Source organism: Oncorhynchus clarkii, chromosome 32 (assembly GCF_045791955.1).
Source record: "Oncorhynchus clarkii lewisi isolate Uvic-CL-2024 chromosome 32, UVic_Ocla_1.0, whole genome shotgun sequence".
Classification (NCBI taxonomy): Eukaryota; Metazoa; Chordata; class Actinopteri; order Salmoniformes; family Salmonidae; genus Oncorhynchus; species Oncorhynchus clarkii.
The window spans coordinates 8,812,940-8,835,075 of NC_092178.1; the positions used below are offsets into that span (position 1 = coordinate 8,812,940).

Genomic DNA, 22,136 nt, shown 5'->3' on the forward strand with positions numbered 1-22,136 from the left:
TATGATTTTGAATTTGTAATACACATTGAATCTTTGAATTCATAAATGTAACTTGTATTTCATTATTTGAAACTGAATTGAAGGAATATTGCATTGAATATTCCAGATTAATATTTATATATTCAGTTTTAGTATGGTAGATATTGCATTCGTTGTCTCTGTATCGAGTTTACACACTTGTCATTTCAAGTTTATCAAAGTTTCATATTCCCTCCCAGATGCATTCAGATTCAGTTTTCAAATTCACTTTCAAAACCAGAGACGACATCCTGGTACTTTGCGAGCCAGGTGAGGTCGTGGTAAACATACATTTCAAGTGGTTTCTGAAGCCAAAGTGGCATGTTCCTATGAATTTGGCTCTAGCATTTGAACCGTTTTGGCTATACGCTATCATAAGACCCTCTGGAACAAGGAAGTGCCTTCCGTTTCCCTCTATGATGATTACAGGCCACGCAGGACACAGAAGGGAGTGTCACACATTTTTTTTCCCCCCATAAGAATATAGTTGAATAGCCCTGTCTTCTAAGGGTAGCCTGGGTTCGAACCAGGTCCCCCGCATGTCACAAGACTGTTAACCCACTTAGATAAACCCATAGGGATTAGTTCAGGAAGCTAACACAAGTCTTCAGCAAGGTTCATCAAACCACCCCGGTAACATTTCACCCCCCTTTGACTCAGATCACGGCACCAATATACATTTATTACATTTTGATTTATTTATTTATTAAACCTTTATTTAACTAGGCAAGTCGGTTAAAAGAACAAATTCTTATTTACAATGACGGCCTACAGTGGGTTAGCTGCCTTGTTCAGGGGCAGCACGGCAGATGTTTACCTTGTCAGCTCGAGGATTCGATCCAGCAACCTTTCAGTTATTGGCCCAGCTCTCTAACCACTAGGCTACCTGCCTCGTTCCAAATCAGGATCTGTGCACCCCATTTTAATGAGAGGGCAACAGAGTTGGTTTGGCGAGCCATCCATGTGATGAGCAACCTTGTAGACATGTTAGTTTGACTGATGGGGTTCTAACAGAGACAATGCAACTTCTCATGTCTCAGACAAGTTACTCATCACCCGAGCGTGTTACACTTCACCCCCCCCCCCTTTGACCTCCTCCTTGAAGGAACTCATCCAAGTCACAGAACCAATGCCTAGGCTTTAGCTCAGCAGGCAAATGCAGTCTTAACCCTGTAAGTCACATGTTACCCTAATGACTACCCTTGCCGGAGAGACTTGAAACGAACACGTCTCACACAAACTTTGTCAAAGGAACACGTCTCAGGCAAGGTTGCTCATCACGTTATCATGGATCACCAAACCACGCTCTTTTGATGAGTAACCTTGCTGGCTCTTGAAGACTTAGTATTAGTCTAGCAGATGGGGTTCTGTGAAACTTCGCTTGAAGTGTCACCCCTTTGGCAATTGAAGAAAGACCTTCTTTTTTTTTTAAATAGCAAGTAGCATGTGTTGAAATGCTTCAGGAGGGCGGTCACGTTTTGTTTTTGAGTCCTGAGTCTCCTCAAGTCTCCGTATGAGCTTAACCAGGGGGAACTAGTACTTGCTAGTACTAAACCGCCAGAAGTCTGTTTTACCACAGAGAGAGTTTGATTCTATCTGTTCTCCTCTACCTCTCCTGGCTGGTAAAGTACCAGAATGTTGTCTCTGGTTTTGAGTCTGAATTTAGAGACCTGAATTTGAAAACTGAATCTGAATGCATCTGAGAAGTTGAATATGAAACTTGAAATGATAGTTGGTAAACATGATGCAATTAATGCAATATCTACCATATTAAAACAGAATATATCAATATAGAATTTGAATATTCAATATTCAATTGAATATTTTTTTAACTAAACAAAATATTTATTAAATTCTGTTTCAAATCATGAAATATAAGTTCAGTTTATGAATTCAATTTGTGCATTACAAATCCCAAAATATTTATTTCAAATTAAATATCCTAATACAATTTGAAAATGATGGAATTTAAAAATAATTTTCTTTTGGCACTAAAATCGCTCCACAATGATGATTGAGACCCTTGGTCGGAGATGTAAGACTTGCCTTGCTGTCAGACCCTCACCCATCCCACAATCCATACCTCCCCTCCTCCACCAAATGCAGCTGCATTCCATCCCTTTGTTCTACCCCTCCCCTTGGAATTTTGGAGAGGTTGAAGAAGGCGGGGCTAGAAGAGGAGAAGAGCTGGAGGGAGGAGAAAATAAAGAAAGGGGAGGGGCTTAAAGGAGCAGACAGGAGTGTGCCCATGCCTCATTATATCACGCCTCCCCCTGGGACCGTAGCTGTTATCAATGGATTGATTGCTGTTCCCACCCCCTCCCCTCAGCTCTACTCCCATTGGACAACATTGATCCCTGTCGCTCTCAGATTTTATGTTTGGCGTATATTTAATTAGTGTCATGCTAATGGTTACGTGTGACTTAATGAGTCAACATGAACTATTAATATTTCTTATTCATTGAAATGTGATTGTGTTTAGTATTACAGATTGATCAATGCATTTTGTAATGACTAGTTGTTGATACACACACGGTTTAAGAACCGTGTGTGTGTGTGTGTGTGTGTGTATGTGCGCACATTAAGTCCTCTGATTTGGTCTATTGATCCGTAAAGCCCCAGAATGCCCGGTCTCATCTCAATGTCACCCCTCTGAGCCTGAAGAGAACCAGGCGAGGTGTTCAATCAAACATGCGCTGCAGAAATGTACACGTCAATAAAAAAACATTCTGGTTTCTGATCTTATATACTCACCATCACAGTTCATTGTTTAACATATTAAAGCACTCAAACCCTTTTAAATAATATATTCTAATGTATGTTTTCTTTTTGATCAAGTTTTGATAGGAGGATTGAATGAACTCTCTCTCTCTCTCTCTCCCTCTCTCGTTTAGGTGTTTCTGTTTTTCTGTGAGACGTGCTCTGTGCCTATCTGTAGGGAGTGTAGTGTGGGCAGACACATGGGCCACAGCTTGGTCTATCTACAGGACGCTGTCCAGGACTCCAGAGACATCATCATCCAGCTACTGGCCGACGCACAGCAAGGAAGACAGGCTGTACAGGTGAGCATGTCTGTGTCTCAAAGCATCTGTGGTATTTTTTGACCCACATTACCGGTTCAGAAATGTGGGATATTCTGCATATCATCCACACTCTCCTTTAGGCTGCACTGAAGCCTGTGGTTAGAGGTACCCAGCTGGCCCAGGAAGGGGGGGGGGTCACCTAGGGTGACGGGGGTCAAAGGGGAGTGACAGGGAAGGGAGGAGAGGAAGGGGAAAGGTCATCTAGGAATAGAATCTTAGACCCTTCCATCCTTCTCTTTCTCACACACACACACACACACACACACAGAGAGAGAGAGGAACATATTATCTCTATGTAAATGCTTGTAGAATAAATAGATTCTCTGACTCTGTGTTGTCTCTAGCAGTGGTCACTAGAAGACGTTACTCACGAGAAAAGAGAGAGAGAGAGGAACATATTATCTCTATGTAAATGCTTGTAGAGTAAATAGATTCTCTGACTCTGTGTTGTCTCTAGCAGCAGTGGTCACTAGAAGACGTTACTCACGAGAAAAGGGAAACGGTACTAATAATGTTAAATGATCTATTCAGTCACGGTGTTGCTACCCATGTCTTCCCTCACAACCACGCGCTCACTGACAATCAGCTGGCACTGAGAACTCTTTACACATAAATAGTACACATAAATAGTATTCATTCATTCTAGTTCTATGGGTTTTAAGAAAAGCGTTCCTCTTAAGAAACGAATCCTTTATTGTGATAAAGGGCTGTCTGTAATGGATTCCCGAGACATTCACAGTTACATTCCCTCCCCATGATCTGTTGAGAATGGTTTTGATACGGGTGGGTATGTTGCTGAATGAGATGCTTTGTTACAGTACTTCCTGGAAACCAGAGTTAACAGGAAGTGTGAGATGTTGTGTAATCGCCCTGGAAGGTGCGTGTCTGACCCTGGTCAGGACTCAGCGTAACCCTGAAACATGATCTAGTTCAGCAAGCCAAGGTTATATTACGTCATAACTGTGCACATTGTCACTGTTCAACCACCGCCTAGTCCCTCTATCTCCTGATACAGAACTTGGGACAGACACACACACACACACACACACACACACACACTCTTTCTCTGGGCAGGATATTTCCGCCCACTCCACACCCATTATCTCCCATGACCTCCGACCCTGAACTTGTGACCTGCTGGTTGAGTATGCTGCTTTCTTATTGGCCAGTTTGACCTCCTTTGTGTCCCAAGCTGCTGCTGTATTGGCCTGCCACGGACCAGCATCAGCCTTATTTCACAATAATATGGGCACTAAACAGTTAAATGATGAAATGTCCTTAGTTACACATTTGAGCTTACGTTTTGGTGCCAAATCTTTCTCTCTCTCTCTCTCTCTCTCTCTCCTATTGCTCTCACGCTATCTTTTTCCTCTCTCCCCCTCTCCATCTTCCCCCTTGCTCTCTCGCTCTCTATGTCAGTATTGATGAAGCCCCACCCCTCCCTTCCTGCTGTTCTCTCCAGACGTCCCGATTATAACTGACCCTTTAGCGGTCTGTCCCAAATGGCCAGCGGGAGAAGGGACCCTGCTGCCCAGGGGGAGGGTCTTCAGCCATGGGTCAGGAGGTCAATGACCTCAGGGGGATTTGTGTGACTTTTGACCCCCCCCCCCCCCCCCTCTCTCTCTGGGTAATGTCACAAAGGATCCCTCCCCCCTCGGCCCTGTGGGGTCCAGACCACCCTCTAACCACCCAACTCAGAGGAAAACAGAGAGTGTAACGTAAGTGATAGAAAGGAACGAGAGGGAGAGACATAAATTACAAAAAAATATAGAAAGAAATCTCGAATTTAATGTGTTTTGAAAGTCAACTTAATGCTTTTTGACAATGAAGCCAAACTATTTCCATTAGGTCCCCTTGACATTGAAGTTTCTACAAAACTTTAGCAGTTTTCTTAAAATGTCACTGTCCTCTCATATACAGTGAGAACAACAGTGACACTACCTCTAGCTCCTATCTCACACTCTTGACTTCAAAGGCCACTGCTAAATATGTTTTATTTATTTAAACTTTATTTAACTAGGCTAGTCAGTTAAGGACAAATTCTTATTTGACGGCCTACCGGGGTAACTGCCTTGTTCAGGGGCAGAATTCCAGATTTTTACCTTCTCAGCTCCAAATTCGATCCAGCAACCTTTCGGTTACTGACCCAACACTCTAACCACTAGGCTACCTGCCGTCCCTACACTCTAACCATTAGGCTACCTGCCGTCCCTACACTCCAACCACTAGGCTACCTGCCGTCCCTACACTCCAACCACTAGGCTACCTGCCGCCCCTACACTCTAACCACTAGGCTACCTGCCGCCCCTACACTCTAACCACTAGGCTACCTGCCGTCCCTACACTCTAACCACTAGGCTACCTGCCGTCCCTACACTCTAACCACTAGGCTATCTGCCGCCCCTACACTCTAACCACTAGCCTACCTGCCGTCCCTACACTCTAACCACTAGAGTACCTGCCGCCCCTACACTCTAACCACTAGGCTACCTGCCGTCCCTACACTCTAACCACTAGGCTACCTGCCGCCCCTACACTCTAACCACTAGGCTACCTGCCGTCCCTACACTCTAACCACTAGGCTACCTGCCGCCCCTACACTCTAACCACTAGGCTACCTGCCGCCCCTACACTCTAACCACTAGGCTACCTGCCGTCCCTACACTCTAACCACTAGGCTACCTGCCGTCCCTACACTCTAACCACTAGGCTACCTGCCGTCCCTACACTCTAACCACTAGGGTACCTGCCGCCCCTACACTCTAACCACTAGGCTACCTGCCGCCCCTACACTCTAACCACTAGGCTACCTGCCGTCCCTACACTCTAACCACTAGGCTACCTGCCGTCCCTACACTCTAACCAAATCAAATCAAATTTTATTTGTCACATACACATGGTTAGCAGATGTTAATGCGAGTGTAGTGAAATGCTTGTGCTTCTAGTTCCGACAATGCAGTAATAACCAACAAGTAATCTAACTAACAATTCCAAAACTACTGTCTTGTACACAGTGTGAGGGGATAAAGAATATGTACATTGGGATATATGAATGAGTGATGGTACAGAGCAGCATAGGCAAGATACAGTAGATGGTATCGAGTACAGTATATACATATGAGATGAGTATGTAAACAAAGTGGCATAGTTAAAGTGGCTAGTGATACATGTATTACATAAGGATACAGTCGATGATATAGAGTACAGTATATACGTATGCATATGAGATGAATAATGTAGGGTAAGTAACATTATATAAGGTAGCATTGTTTAAAGTGGCTAGTGATATATTTACATAATTTCCCATCAATTCCCATTATTAAAGTGGCTGGAGTTGAGTCAGTGTCAGTGTGTTGGCAGCAGCCACTCAATGTTAGTGGTGGCTGTTTAACAGTCTGATGGCCTTGAGATAGAAGCTGTTTTTCAGTCTCTCGGTCCCAGCTTTGATGCACCTGTACTGACCTCGCCTTCTGGATGATAGCGGGGTGAACAGGCAGTGGCTCGGGTGGTTGATGTCCTTGATGATCTTTATGGCCTTCCTGTGACATCGGGTGGTGTAGGTGTCCTGGAGGGCAGGTAGTTTGCCCCCGGTGATGCGTTGTGCAGACCTCACTACCCTCTGGAGAGCCTTACGGTTCAGGGCGGAGCAGTTGCCGTACCAGGCGGTGATACAGCCCGCCTGGATGCTCTCGATTGTGCATCTGTAGAAGTTTGTGAGTGCTTTTGGTGACAAGCCGAATTTCTTCAGCCTCCTGAGGTTGAAGAGGCGCTGCTGCACCTTCTTCACCACGCTGTCTGTGTGAGTGGACCAATTCAGTTTGTCTGTGATGTGTATGCCGAGGAACTTAAAACTTGCTACCCTCTCCACTACTGTTCCATCGATGTGGATAGGGGGGTGTTCCCTCTGCTGTTTCCTGAAGTCCACAATCATCTCCTTAGTTTTGTTGACGTTGAGTGTGAGGTTATTTTCCTGACACCACACTCCGAGGGCCCTCACCTCCTCCCTGTAGGCCGTCTCGTCGTTGTTGGTAATCAAGCCTACCACTGTTGTGTCGTCCGCAAACTTGATGATTGAGTTGGAGGCGTGCGTGGCCACGCAGTCGTGGGTGAACAGGGAGTACAGGAGAGGGCTCAGAACGCACCCTTGTGGGGCCCCAGTGTTGAGGATCAGCGGGGAGGAGATGTTGTTGCCTACTAGGCTACCTGCCGCCCCTACACTCCAACCACTAGGCTACCTGCCGTCCCTACACTCTAACCACTAGGCTACCTGCCGCCCCTACACTCTAACCACTAGGCTACCTGCCGTCCCTACACTCTAACCACTAGGGTACCTGCCGCCCCTACACTCTAACCACTAGGCTACCTGCCGCCCCTACACTCTAACCACTAGGCTACCTGCCGCCCCTACACTCTAACCACTAGGGTACCTGCCGTCCCTACACTCTAACCACTAGGCTACCTGCCGCCCCTAATGTTGAATAAGATGAGTGAAGTGAGGAGTTGGTGTTTACCCCTTAATGTTAGGAGGGGTGTGAGGTTATGTGGTAATCCTAAGATTTCCTGTGTACTGTCTACTTCCTGTATTTTAGTGTGTCATAACAGAGCAGGTACCTGGTCACATGAGATGGTCATATAACCTGTCTTTAAGTCATATATCCAGGCCACTTCCTGTTTCATGCATAACGTAGTTGATATTCCTGTGGAGTTGACTATTGGCCACCCAGGAAGTGCTGTGTGATAACTCAAACTCCTGTTTTATTCTGTTACCCTGCTGCAGTTTTCATTTTAGCAGTTATTTTAGATTTTGTTTTAAGATGTATATTTTATCCTTCGTCACATTTTAGTCATTTCGTCCTTCGTTAGTTTTAGTTATTATCAGTTGACTAAAACCCTGGGCAATTTTAGTCTAGTTTAAGTCAGTCGTTTCCTTCTCCATTTAAAGAATATGTACCTCGTAACTTCCATCATGTGCACAGATAACCTTGTGCAACAAGGCCTCCTATCCCCTTGTAAACCTTAGCTGCCGATATTTCTATTGTGGTAGACTGTAACCAATGTCAGTCATAATTAGCCATATCACTCTTACCCCTACGAGGTCCGGAGGCTGCTGGTGTCTGTTCTACCTAGTAATTAATTACACCCACCTGGTGTCCCAGGTCTAAGTCAGTCCCTGATTAGAGGGGAATCACCCACCTGGTGTCCCAGGTCTAAACCAGGCCCTGATTAGAGGGGAATCACCCACCTGGTGTCCCAGGTCTAAATCAGGCCCTGGTTAGAGGGGAATCACCCACCTGGTGTCCCAGGTCTAAACCAGTCCCTGATTAGAGGGGAATCACCTACCTGGTGTCCCAGGTCTAAATCAGGCCCTGATTAGAGGGGAATCACCCACCTGGTGTCCCAGGTCTAAATCAGGAACTGGTTAAAGGGGATTTTAAAGCAGTGGAGCTGGCTTCGAGTTCCCCAGTTGAATTAGAGGGGATTTTAAAGCAGTGGAGCTGGCTTCGAGTTCCCCAGTTGAATTAGAGGGGATTTTAAAGCAGTGGAGCTGGCTTCGAGTTCCCCAGTTGAATTAGAGGGGATTTTAAAGCAGTGGAGCTGGCTTCGAGTTCCCCAGTTGAATTAGAGGGGATTTTAAAGCAGTGGAGCTGGCTTCGAGTTCCCCAGTTGAATTAGAGGGGATTTTAAAGCAGTGGAGCTGGCTTCGAGTTCCCCAGTTGAATTAGAGGGGATTTTAAAGCAGTGGAGCTGGCTTCGAGTTCCCCAGTTGAATTAGAGGGGATTTTAAAGCAGTGGAGCTGGCTTCGAGTTCCCCAGTTGAATTAGAGGGGATTTTAAAGCAGTGGAGCTGGCTTCGAGTTCCCCAGTTGAATTAGAGGGGATTTTAAAGCAGTGGAGCTGGCTTCGAGTTCCCCAGTTGAATTTGAGGGGAAAGAGGTTATTCAGTGCCACTTTCTGATTTTCTGTATGTTTGCTACCGAATGTTATCAGATCATTAACAAAGACCTGATATTAGATAAAAGGAACCTGAGTTTAAGTATATATACTTTTTGTTATTTGTATTGTATTTATTTAATTAACAAAGTTATGCAACATCCAATCCCCCTGTGTGAGAAGTAATTGCCCCCTTACACTCAGTAACTGGTTGTGCCTCCTTAAGCTGAAATGACTCCAACCAACCACTTCCTGTAGTTGTTGAACAGTCTCTCACGTCGCTGTGGAGGAATTTTGTCCCACTCTTCCATACAGAACTGCTTTAACTCAATGACATTTTGTGTTTTTTTTAGCGTAAACTGCTTGTTTCATGTCCTGCCACAAGATTGTTAATTCGGATTAGGTCTGGACTTTGACTAGGCCATTCCAAAACTTCAAATATGTTGCCTTTTCCCCATTTTCATGTAGACTTGATTGTGTGTTTTGGATCGTTGTCTTGCTGCATGACCCAGCTACACTTCAGCTTCAGCTCCCTGACAGATGGCCTGACATTCTCCTGTACAATTCTCTGACACAGAGCAGAGTTCATGGCAAGTCGTCCAGGTCCTGAGGCAGCAAAGCATCCCCAAACCATCACACTACCACCACCATGCTTGACCGTTGGTATGAGGTTCATAATGTGGAATGCAGTGTTTTTGGTTTTCACCAGACATTATGGGACCCATCTCATCCAAAAAAGTTTACTCAAGTTTGCCAAAAAAAGCATTTGAATGATCGTCAAGACTCTTGGATGGACAGATGAGTCAAAAGTAGAATGTTTTTGGAGTCCCATTATGTCTGGCGAAAACCAAACAGGAAGCATGAAGTCTGCTCTGTATCAGAGAATTCTACAGGAGAATTTCAGACCATCCGCCTGTGAACTGAAGAGTATCTGGGTCACGCAGCAAGACCACGATCCTAAACACACAATCAAGTCTACATGAAAATTGTTAAAAAGCAACACGTTTTGGAAAGGCCTAGTCCAGAGCTAATCCTAATTAAGATGTTGTGGCAGGGCTTGAAACAGGCAGTTCTGTATGGAAGAGTGGGCCAAAATTCCTTCACAGCGACATGAGAGATTGATTTAAACTACAGGAAGTGGTTGGTTGAAGTCATTGCAGCTAAAGGTGGCACAACCAGTTACTGAGTGTAAGGGGGCAATTACTTTTTTACACAGGGGCATTGGGTGGTGCACAACTTTGTTTAAGAAATAAGTATGTCATTGCTGTGTTATTTGTTCACTCAGGTTCCCTTTATCTAACATGAGGTTTAGGTTGAAGATCTGACTTACATCTAGTAACAAAATATGCAAAAGTAGAGAAAATTAGAAAGGGGGCACATACTTTTTCACAGCCCTGTACAGCTTGGCTACAGGTTAAACCATCAATCTTATTTTCTCATCGTAACCATTGGAACTGGGTAAATAAGTGATTTCCTTGAAAGGGGGCAGAATCTGAACTTTCCCTGCAAAATGGAGCTTCTGATGTGATCAGCGCAAAAAAAATGTGCCTATATGAAAGCAAAGTTGATCAAATAACTTATTGTTTTGAACAATTGTTTCCTGGCTGGCTGTGCATCAGTTCAAAACAGACACCAGGGATTGAAATGAGCTGTGTGTTTGGAAGGAGCCCGTGGAACTGAAAGACGTTATTGGCCAATGAGTGGATTGATTGCATTAGATATTCTGCAGACGGCATGGACAAAACAGATGGAAAGGAGATCCATGTTCATTTGAATGTTGATTAGTGTCACGTGGACTTTTCCTCTCGTTTAGTTTTTAAAAAACATTTTTTTTTTTTTTTAGGCTTCTCGTTATTTAGTTTTTTGTCTGGAAAAATAGTTAAAAGATTTTGTCATAGCTGGCTAGAAGTGTTTATGTGGGTGTTTTTTAACCTGGTTAGTTCTTGTTAATCTGAGAATGGCGAGGGTCCAGTGGTATAATAGGTTTTGACCCTATACCCCATAATTGGTCCTGTATCCTAGAGATCAAGGTGGTGTGTGTTATTTCTAACCCTAATATCCCCTGTTCTAGTTGAGTATGGAGAAGATCCAGGCCATAGCAGAGCAGGTAGACATCAAGGCCAAGGTGGTCCAGACAGAGGTGAAGAACGTGGTCCTCAGACACCTGAAAGCTTTGGAGGACAGAGAGAGTCAGCTACTCTGGAAGGTACGCTTTTCTCCATCTGTGTTGGTGTGTTTGTCTCTGTCCCTCTCTCTCTCTCTCTCTCATACATCTCTGTCTGTCTGTCTGTCTTGTCTGTCTGTCTGTCTGTCTGTCTGTCTGTCTGTCTGTCTGTCTGTCTGTCTGTCTGTCTGTCTGTCTGTCTGTCTGTCTGTCTGTCTGTCTTTTTCTCTCTTTCTCTTTCAGTCTCTCTCTTTCTCTTTCAGTCTCTCTCTTTCTCTTTCAGTCTCTCTCTTTCTCTTTCAGTCTCTCTCTTTCTCTTTCAGTCTCTCTCTGTTCTCTCTCTCTCTCTCTCTCTCTCTTTCTCTTTCAGTCTCTTTCTCTCTCTCTCTCTCTTTGTCTCTTTCAGTCTCTTTCAGTCTCTTTCTCTCTCTCTCTCTCTCTCTCTCTCTCTCTCTCTCTCTCTCTCTCTCTCTCTCTCTCTCTCTCTCTCTCTCTCTCTTTCAGTCTCTTTCTCTCTCTCTCACTCACTCATATATTTAGGTGGTTAGAGGGCTCATCCGACAGGTGCTGTCACTGTTTGACTAACGTGTTTTGAAGGGAAGGTGTTTTTACAGTAGACGTGTTCTACATGTTTGTATACACACTTCACTGTCCTGATTCTCCCTGTCCGCCCACATGACTTATGCCTTTTCTATTGCGTTGTGTTTGTGTTTATGGCTCATGGGACGGCAGGGTAGCCTAGTGGTTAGAGGGTTGAACTAGTAACCGGAAGGTTACGAGCTGACAAGGTACAAATCTGTCGTTCTTCCCCTCAACAGGCAGTTAACCCACTGTTCCTAGGTCAGTTAACCCACTGTTCCTAGGCCATCATTGAAAATAAGAATTTGTTCTTAACTGACTTGCCTAGTTAAATAAAGGTAAAATAAAAAATGACTGGGGGTTTAGTCCTTTCCTTTAACATGGATCCAGACAGGCTGGGGGTTTAGTCCTTCCCTTTAACATGGAACCAGACAGGCTGGGGGTTTAGTCCCTCCCTTTAACATGGATCCAGACAGGCTGGGGGTTTAGTCCTCCCCTTTAACATGGAACCAGACAGGCTGGGGGTTTAGTCCTTCCCTTTAACATGGAACCAGACAGGCTGGGGGTTTAGTCCTTCCCTTTAACATGGATCCAGACAGGCTGGGGGTTTAGTCCTCCCCTTTAACATGGATCCAGACAGGCTGGGGGTTTAGTCCTTCCCTTTAACATGGAACCAGACAGGCTGGGGGTTTAGTCCTTCCCTTTAACATGGAACCAGACAGGCTGGGGGTTTAGTCCTTCCCTTTAACATGGATCCAGACAGGCTGGGGGTTTAGTCCTTCCCTTTAACATGGAACCAGACAGGCTGGGGGTTTAGTCCTTCCCTTTAACATGGATCCAGACAGGCTGGGGGTTTAGTCCTTCCCTTTAACATGGAACCAGACAGGCTGGGGGTTTAGTCCCTCCCTTTAACATGGATCCAGACAGGCTGGGGGTTTAGTCCCTCCCTTTAACATGGATCCAGACAGGCTGGGGGTTTAGTCCTCCCCTTTAACATGGAACCAGACAGACTGGGGGTTTAGTCCTTCCCTTTAACATGGATCCAGACAGGCTGGGGGTTTAGTCCTTCCCTTTAACATGGAACCAGACAGGCTGGGGGTTTAGTCCTTCCCTTTAACATGGATCCAGACAGGCTGGGGGTTTAGTCCTTCCCTTTAACATGGAGCCAGACAGGCTGGGGGTTTAGTCCTTCCCTTTAACATGGAACCAAAAAGGCTGGGGGTTTAGTCCTCCCCTTTAACATGGAACCAGACAGGCTGGGGGTTTAGTCCCTCCCTTTAACATGGAACCAGACAGGCTGGGGGTTTAGTCCTCCCCTTTAACATGGAACCAGACAGGCTGGGGGTTTAGTCCTTCCCTTTAACATGGAACCAGACAGGCTGGGGGTTTAGTCCTTCCCTTTAACATGGAACCAGACAGGTTGAACTTGTAAGTGTTGTGTAGTAATGTTAACCCCTAGCTTTTGATTCACCTCACAACCTTCATCCCCCTGTTGAATGGCCTGTTTTGTCTGTTAGTCACTGCTGTCACTATATGTCCAATATCCCACTGTAACCTGTACACTGATCTACAACAATCTGAGATTTAACAAACTGCTGTTTTCACATTGCTGGATTTGCCCATACTTGTATACCCACATGAATGAATCTCTCTCTCTCCCCCTTCTCCCTCCCTCTCCCAGGTTGAGAAGATCCAACAGCTGAAAGCCAAGTCCCTGTACCTGCAGGTAGAGAAGCTGCATCAGAACCTGACCAAGCTCGACAGCACCATCACAGCAGTCACTCAGGTATGTTAAAAGATGCATGTCCGGAGGAGGGGCTGGGGTGCCAGGTTTATAAATACTATGTTGAAAGTCATTCATGACTATTGCTAACTATGGCATCCATGTCTCCTCACCTCATAACTCACCAGGTGCTGGATGAGGGTTGTCACCTGGATGTGCTGCTGGCCAGAGAGCGCATGCTGACTCAGATCCAGGAGCTGAAGTCTCTCAGAGGCCTGCTGCAGCCACAGGAGGATGATCGTTTAATGTTCACCCCTCCAGAACAGGTAAATAACAGGTTCCTGTTCGCCCCTCCAGAACAGGTAAATAACAGGTTCCTGTTCGCCCCTCCAGAACAGGTAAATAACAGGTTCCTGTTCGCCCCTCCAGACCAGGTAAATAACAGGTTCTTGTTCGCCCCTCCAGACCAAGTGAGAGGGGTTAGAGACTCTTGTGGCTCTTCGGATGACTGGAATTATCGACATGTCAGCCAATTTCATATACATTATATTAATGTTGCTATTTCCACTTGTCCCTAGTTCATGGCATATTAATAGTATTATTGATAATATTATCTTCACCAGGCCCTGTACATAGCCATCCAGTCCATGGGGTTGATCAGTAGCGGAGCGTTCGCTCCCGTCACCAAAGCTCACGGCGAGGGCCTAAAGACCGCACTCCGTGGCAAGACCGCCTCCTTCACCGTAATTGGCTACGACCACGACAGGGAGCCCTGCCTCTCGGGCGGTGACGCAGTGTCAGCGGTGGTGATGGCAGCGGCGGATGGTAACCTGACTGCTGCGGAGGTGTGTGACAACCAGAACGGGTCGTACACGGTCAGCTACTTGCCCAAGACTGAGGGAGAAGATTTGGTGTCAGTTCTGGTCTGTAACCAGCACATCATGGGCAGCCCCTTCAAGGTAAAATGTATAGTATTATAATAAATGTAACAACCAAGTAATATATTTACACTCCAACATATTCTATGCACATCTCTTAAGCAACAACAAAGTAATACAACTTGAAAATGGCTGTAGATAGGATGAAATGCTAAGTAGCATTCTCCCTGCCTGTGTTCCAGGTACTGGTGAAGTCTGGGCGACGCTACGGGGCTCTGGGTTCACCGGTGTCTACGTTTGGCAGTGAGGGGGAGGGTGACGGTCAGCTGTGTCGTCCCTGGGGCATCAGTGTGGACAAAGAGGGATACGTGGTGGTGGCCGACCGCAGTAACAACCGAGTACAGGTGGGTTTCATTAATTTCATGTCGTGGGTTGGTGTTGACTCAGCCGTTATCCTAAGGAGAAATGGTTTTATGATGCTAGCAAGCTAACTCTTGCTAAATCAGTGTCAGTTTGTTTGCTTTTAACTTGCCAGCTATCTGTCTCTCAGTAGCCCTCTTCTTGAGAGCTGAAGCATAGCGTGTACACTGCCCTAGCTAGCCATCTTTAGAACAGTGAAGCATAGCGTGTACAGTGTCCTAGCTAGCCATCTTTAGAACAGTGAAGCATAGCGTGTACAGTGTCCTAGCTAGCCGTCTTTAGAACAGTGAAGCATAGCGTGTACAGTGTCCTAGCTAGCCATCTTTAGAACAGTGAAGCATAGCTTGTACACTGCCCTAGCTAGCCATCTTTAGAACAGTGAAGCATAGCGTGTACAGTGCCCTAGCTAGCAACCTTTAAAACAGTGAAGCATAGCGTGTACACTGCCCTAGCTAGCCATCTTTAGAACAGTGAAGCATAGCGTGTACACTGCCTTAGCTAGCCATCTTTAGAACAGTGAAGCATAGCGTATACACTGCCTTAGCTAGCCATCTTTAGAACAGTGAAGCATAGCGTATACACTGCCTTAGCTAGCCATCTTTAGAACAGTGACTCTTTAATTATTTCCTTTCTTCTGCGACTACCTCCTACTGTCCAGATCTTCAAGCCGTGCGGTGCCTTCCACCACAAGTTTGGCTCCCTGGGCTCTCGCCCCGGTCAGTTTGATCGTCCAGCGGGCGTGGCGTGCGACAGCCAACAGCAGATCATCGTAACGGACAAAGATAACCACCGTGTGCAGGTGTTCACCTTTGACGGAAAGTTTATGCTGAAGTTCGGCGAGAAGGGCACTAAGGTACAAAACTCTTTCAATCGTGCGCTCTCTCACGTACAGTAGTATAGTACACGTACACACACTCATCAGAGCTGAACTAATAACTATATTCTACTGCACTCTATTGTAGAACGGTCAGTTCAACTACCCCTGGGATGTGGCAGTGAACTCTGCGGGGAAGATCTTGGTCTCTGACACCAGGAACCACCGCGTCCAGCTCTTTGGCCCTGATGGCTCGTTCATCAACAAGTACGGCTTTGAGGGCACCCTCTGGAAACACTTTGACTCGCCGCGGGGTGTCGCCTTTAACCATGAGGACCACCTGGTCGTCACCGACTTCAACAATCACCGTCTGCTGGTGATTCGGCCAGATTGCCAATCTGCCCGGTTCCTGGGCTCCGAGGGTACCGGTAACGGGAAGTTCCTGCGTCCCCAGGGCATAGCGGTGGACCAGGAGAACCGGATCATCGTTGCCGACTCGAGGAACCACCGTGTGCAGGTGTTCGAGCCCAACGGGAACTTCTTATGCAAATTTGGCACCCATGGCAGTGGCTTCGGACAGATGGACCGCCCCTCCGGTGTTGCCGTGACGCCTGACGGAGTCATCGTGGTCGTCGACTTCGGAAACAACCGCATCCTCAAGTTCTAATCGCTTTTCGCTTTCTTTCTCTCGCTCTGTTTTCTCTCCGTTTCTCTGTTAGGGAGAGGAAATTGAAGAGCTAGGAAAAGGATTCAACAAACAGACACAAAGAGGACAGTTTAAAGAGAGATAATCAGAGCAGGTAGAAATGCGTTATTACAAATTAAGGGGAAGTGAATTTGTTTGTTTTTAAATTATTTTTATTTTTTAGGTTTTAGTCTGTGTAATCAGATTCCTGTGGTATACTGTATGACAAAGGGGACCACTAAGACTAGTTGATAATCAGTAGTGAAAGTAACAAGGAAGAGATCACGATTTCCCTCTCTTCTATCTGAATTGCTCTCTCTCAACTCTCATCACGTCGCCTTCTCAGGGATTTTTCTCACTTTTTCTTGAAATATTGAACCCTCTGCTCCGCCACCTACCTCAACCAGTTCTTAATGAATGTACTCACCCTCTCCGAGCAGAGGTCTACTCTAAGTCTGTCAAGTTTTACAAAGAAGAACATAAAAAAAGTAACTTTTTTTATTTAAAATGAAAAGACGTTTTGACCTGACCTGTAGTGGAGTCTAGTGTGTTCAGTGGTGTTTAGGGTAGCTTGTTCTGTAGATCTTGGTTTAGCATGTCCCCCTCATCTCTCCGTGTGCAGTGTCACTGCAGACCGACGGAATAGAGGTAAGAACGGAGGATTTTATGTAATGCCAAACCCGTTAGACTGACTCTGTGTTAGTTAGCTCGGGTCACAGTACCAGATGGACCAGAAGAATCTCCTTTTAGCTTGACTGGTTTATTGATCGCAGCGGCGCCGGGAGTCTGACCTGGGACAGATGCAGTTTGATGATTGGTTGAAAACATGAGCTAGTCGTTGTTGTGGGGAGATTCTCTTTTCTGTCCCAAAGTATCCAATTATCAATTGAACATTGTTGATTCCTTTCAGGCGTCAGCAAGCTGGTCTGATTATGAGGAGAAAAATTATGAAAATCAATGTGAAAAAACAAACAGCATTTGTGTACTCTCAAACGGAGGGCCCACCAAAGTATTTTAGAAGTTTATCAGGAGTTATCAGGATGTATTGGTTGTTGATTAGTAGATTGATAAAGAATTCTGTTTGAGTGACATTCGTTGTGAATGATGCGGAAGGATAGCAATGCCTCCAGAAAGCAGGCATCTTGATTGGCTGTCCACAGGAGTGAGAGCCAATCAGAAATCAGAATGATCCTGTGTGGTTGAATTGTGGGGCACTGATTGGCTCTTGGGGGCTAGGATTTAATCCAACCCCCTTCTGACATCACTGCCCCACCCTAGTTATTGACGCCCATTCTGAAATGCCGGAGAGAGAGTGTTCCGGAACATGTGCATGCTGACCAGACCTCGAAAAGATGGAGGTCTAGAGACCAGCTAGTGGAGTCAACCAAAGGTAGAATTTCGGCTAACTGTATGTTTGGCATCGAAAGAACAACAAGTCCCATTGAAGACATTTAGTTGTTTAATCATTTATGTTGGAGGTCTAAAACGCTCACCAGCTGTCACCAAAAAGATCCGTTCAAAGCACTGTCAATGGGGAGAAGAAGAATATAAGGCCTACTTTTAGCTTTTAAAATGGAAGTACCTTTCAAGCCTACTTCCTGAGGAGAACGTTGTAGAAAGGTCTGAAAAAAAACCCATATCTCACAGCAACCAAAGAGTATCTTTCCAGGCCACTTTCCATCTCACACCCCTGAGAGGTTCAATCTAGCTCCACCACCCATGCTAACGTGACACTGCTTCATGTCTAGCAACCCTTATTTAGCATTAGCATCTCAAACCATTTAACCATTGAGTGCAAACAGATTCCTGATTTATCACCTGTGGTGGACCTTTTTGTAGGGGTTGTAAATCTCCCTTTCTCTTGTGAAGTTAGCCACTTTAGCGTAGTCTAGCCTAGCGGTATGGGCGTTTTATTAGTTGGTTTCTGACTGAGCTTCTTACCTCAGTGGAAAGTGCAGGCCTGTACTTTAAATCCTAATTTACGTAAACTTTCACATCCCATCGTTTACCTTAACTGTCAGATACCTCAATTTTTTTTTATATACTTTCTTATTTCTCACAGTTACTTATGTGCAACTCAATTGTAATACAGCCTACTTTAACCAGTTACTGGCTACAGTACCTCAATTCTCAGACCTCATCAACATACAAATGTAATTTTACAAATCTACCTCAACACACCTTTTACCTAACTTTAAATGCCTCATGTTACATACTGTGTGTGTGTGTATGTGTATATCAGTTGAAGTTGAAAGTTTACATACACCTGAGCCAAAAACATTTAAACTCAGTTTTTCACAATTCCTGACATTTAATCCTAGTAAAAAATTCCCTGTCAACATGATGCTGCCACCCCCGTGCTTCACGGTTGGGATGGTGTTCTTAGGCTTGCAAGCCTCCCCCTTTTTCCTCCAAACATAGCGATGGTCATTTTGGCCAAACAGTTCTATTTTTGTTTCATCAGACCAGAGGACATTTCTCCAAAAAGTACGATCTTTGTCCCCATGTGCAGTTGCAAACCGTAGTCTGGCTTTTTTATGGCGGTTTTGGAGCAGTGGCTTCTTCCTTACTGAGTGGCCTTTCAGGTTATGTCGATATAGGACTCGTTTTAATGTGGATATAGATACTTTTGTACCTGTTTCCTTCTGCATCTTCACAAGGTCCTTTGCTGTTGTTCTGGGATTGATTTGCACTTTTCACACCAAAGTACCTTCATCTCTAGGAGACTGAACCCGTCTCCTTCCTGAGCGGTATGGCGGCGTGGTCCCATGGTGTTTATGCTTGCATACTATTTTTTGTACAGATGAATGTGGTACCTTCAGGCATTTGTAAATTGCTCCCAAGGATGAACCAGTGTAGACTTGTAGACTTGTGTAGGTCTACAATTTCTTTTCTGAGGTCTTGGCTGATTTCTTTTGATTTTCCCATGATGTCAAGCACAGAGGCACTGAGTTTTGAGGTAGGCCTTGAAATACATCCACAGGTACACCTCCAATTGACTAAAATGATGTCAATTAGCCTATCAGAAGGTTCTAAAGCCATGACATAATTTTCTAGAATTTTCCAAGCTGTTGAAAGGCACAGTCAACTTAGTGTATGTATACTTCTGACCCACTGGAATTGTGACACAGTGAAATAATTTGTCTGTAAACAATTATTGGGAAAATGACTCTTGTGTCATGCACAAAGTAGATGTCCTAACCGACTTGTCAAAACTATAGTTCAATAACAAGAAATGTGTGGAGTGGTTGAAAAATTAGTTTTAATGACTCCAACCTAAGTGTATGTAAACTTCAACTGTGTGTGTGTATGTATGTATGTGTGTATGTATATATATGTATATATATGTATATATATATATATATATATATATATGGCCTACCTCTTCAAATATTTTGACTAGTAACTTCTAAACATCAGGTCTCTTGTACTGTACACTTCAGTTTCCAGACCTTTAAGTTTATACTGTACCTCTTGTACTTGTACGGTACCTTTAAGTTAGTCTTTATTTGTATTTTTTTTAAACATACCTCGTTACTTTTACCTCAACTCACACTTTAAATCATGTAACGTTTACCTGTCACCTGTTGGACCAAAGATCTTAATCCTGGTGGCTCCTTTTCATGTAAAATTACAAGTTACAAATGGCCATCTCTCCACATTGTGTCCATGAGTGGTCTGTTTAGCATTGTGGTGCATTATGCCTTTTAATCATATGGAGAAATCAAATAGCGAAGATCAGAGCATTGTGCCAAAAAATATATTTGTGGGAGTTTGGTGTCAAAATGGAGTTGGCGTCGGGATGACACTGTCATAGACGGTGAATGTCATTGGACCATTATATCATAGATATTAGTGTTTGTGCTTTGATTGGATGCACTTATGTGGGCTGACCCCCCCCCCCCCCCCCCTTTTTTTGCGTCACCTCAGTAGAGCTGTAACCGGATTGGCCAACAGTGAGAAAGATGGCGACGTCACCGTTAGCTAATTTGAGGCCTTCATCATACCCCCTTTAGACCTACAATAATTACCTCTAATATCAGCACAGGTTCTCCTCAGTAAGAACATCTTAGAAGTGTGTACCGAAGAGTTAGCACAATGTTGGTTGGTACTAACTTATTTGAAAACTCACTCTTTGACAATGCAAAAAAGTCTGGTATGTGTGTGTGTGTGTGTAGGAACACATTGCGTGAATAAGATGTTTATTACGAGTTAATAAGCCTGTTTATTGCACGGTAATAAGCCTGTTTGTTGCACGGTAATAAGCCTGTTTATTGCACGGTAATAAGCCTGTTTGTTGCACGATAATAAGCCTGTTTGTTGCACGGTAATAAGCCTGTTTGTTGCACGGTAATAAGCCTGTTTATTGCACGGTAATAAGCCTGTTTGTTGCACGGTAATAAGCCTGCGTGTTGCACGGTAATAAGCCTGCTTGTTGCACGGTAATAAGCCTGCTTGTTGCACGGTAATAGACCGGAGACATTAGCACATTACAGGCCTCAGACCCTGCTGCTTAGAACCCACAGGCGTGTCACCGATATGATCTGTCGACGTGTTTCAGTATTACTATATGGAAAAGGTCTGCAATCTTTTACATTTTAATTTTAAAAAATGACAAAATTCTATCTTTAAGGTTTTCACTCTTACATGTATTTGAAACTTTTTGTTTTTGATCCTTTTTTGTTTTTTTTTGTTGCATGCTTACATTTTTTTTTAAATGAAACAACGTCTCACAGATATAGGTGTTGTAAACTCGACGGGTTGGTAGCTGAATCTGGGGGTGGTTGTTTATCATGCTCATATACCCACAGGTTATGTGTTAGGAGTGCGTTGGATGGATTTAACCTTTTTGACCTTTGCGATTGTATTTCCTGTTCCCAAGAGGCTCTGCAGAGGCCAATCGTTGCTTGGCCAGCCATGTCTGGAATCTGTACTAGAGTGCAGTTAGTACAACAACTTTTAGAGCCACACAGTTTAATGATCCCTCCACACACACACACGATGAAGACTGTTTACCCTGTAGACATTTTGTTTTTGTCCTAGTAATGACAACCTCATACTCTCTATCAAAATAAGCTAGGTTTCTTCACAGGATTAGCCGGCAAGCATCATTAGAATCGCTTGATTTATTTTAAACCCCCCCCCCCCCTCACAAAAATATCCAGGAAGTGTGGTGCTGAGCACTTGATTGGTCTCCTGTACTCCTGTTGGGCAGGGTTTTATTGGCCCCTATGTTTCTGTCCACCATTTTGTTTCTGGCATCTCAGAGAAAAGTTGGTTTAAGCGAAACTGCACCAGGTAGAAATTGTGCAACATGTTAATGATTGTATCTTTTAAAGAAAAAATGTAAATACGTAACATTTTTAAAAGGAAAAAAAAAGAAGAAACTCAGGTAGTTCTATGTCCCTGAGGGTGTCACAGTGAAATGTGTCCCCCATAGTGATGTGGGTGTCACAGTGAAATGTGTCCCCCTAGTGATGTGGGTGTCACAGTGAAATGTGTCCCCCATAGTGATGTGGGCGTCACAGTGAAATGTGTCCCCCATAGTGATGTGGGTGTCACAGTGAAATGTGTCCCCCTAGTGATGTGGGTGTCACAGTGAAATGTGTCCCCCATAGTGATGTGGGTGTCACAGTGAAATGTGTCCCCTATAGTGATGTGGGTGTCACAGTGAAATGTGTCCCCCATAGTGATGAGGGTGTCACAGTGAAATGTTTACCCCCTAGTGATGCGGGTGTCAGTGAAATGTGTCTCCCGTAGTGATAATGTAGTGAACCTTTCTGTTATGACCTCAGTACGAGTCTCATTGGCCATGTTCCAGGACCCTCTTTCTTTGCAGTT

At 44.7% G+C, this 22,136-nt stretch overlaps 1 pseudogene; it reads left to right on the forward strand.

The window, feature by feature from the left end:
- Nucleotides 1-16,722, forward strand: part of LOC139392143 (E3 ubiquitin-protein ligase TRIM71-like) — a 43,222-nt pseudogene extending 26,500 nt beyond the window's left edge.
- The last annotated feature ends 5,414 nt before the right edge of the window (nucleotides 16,723-22,136 follow it).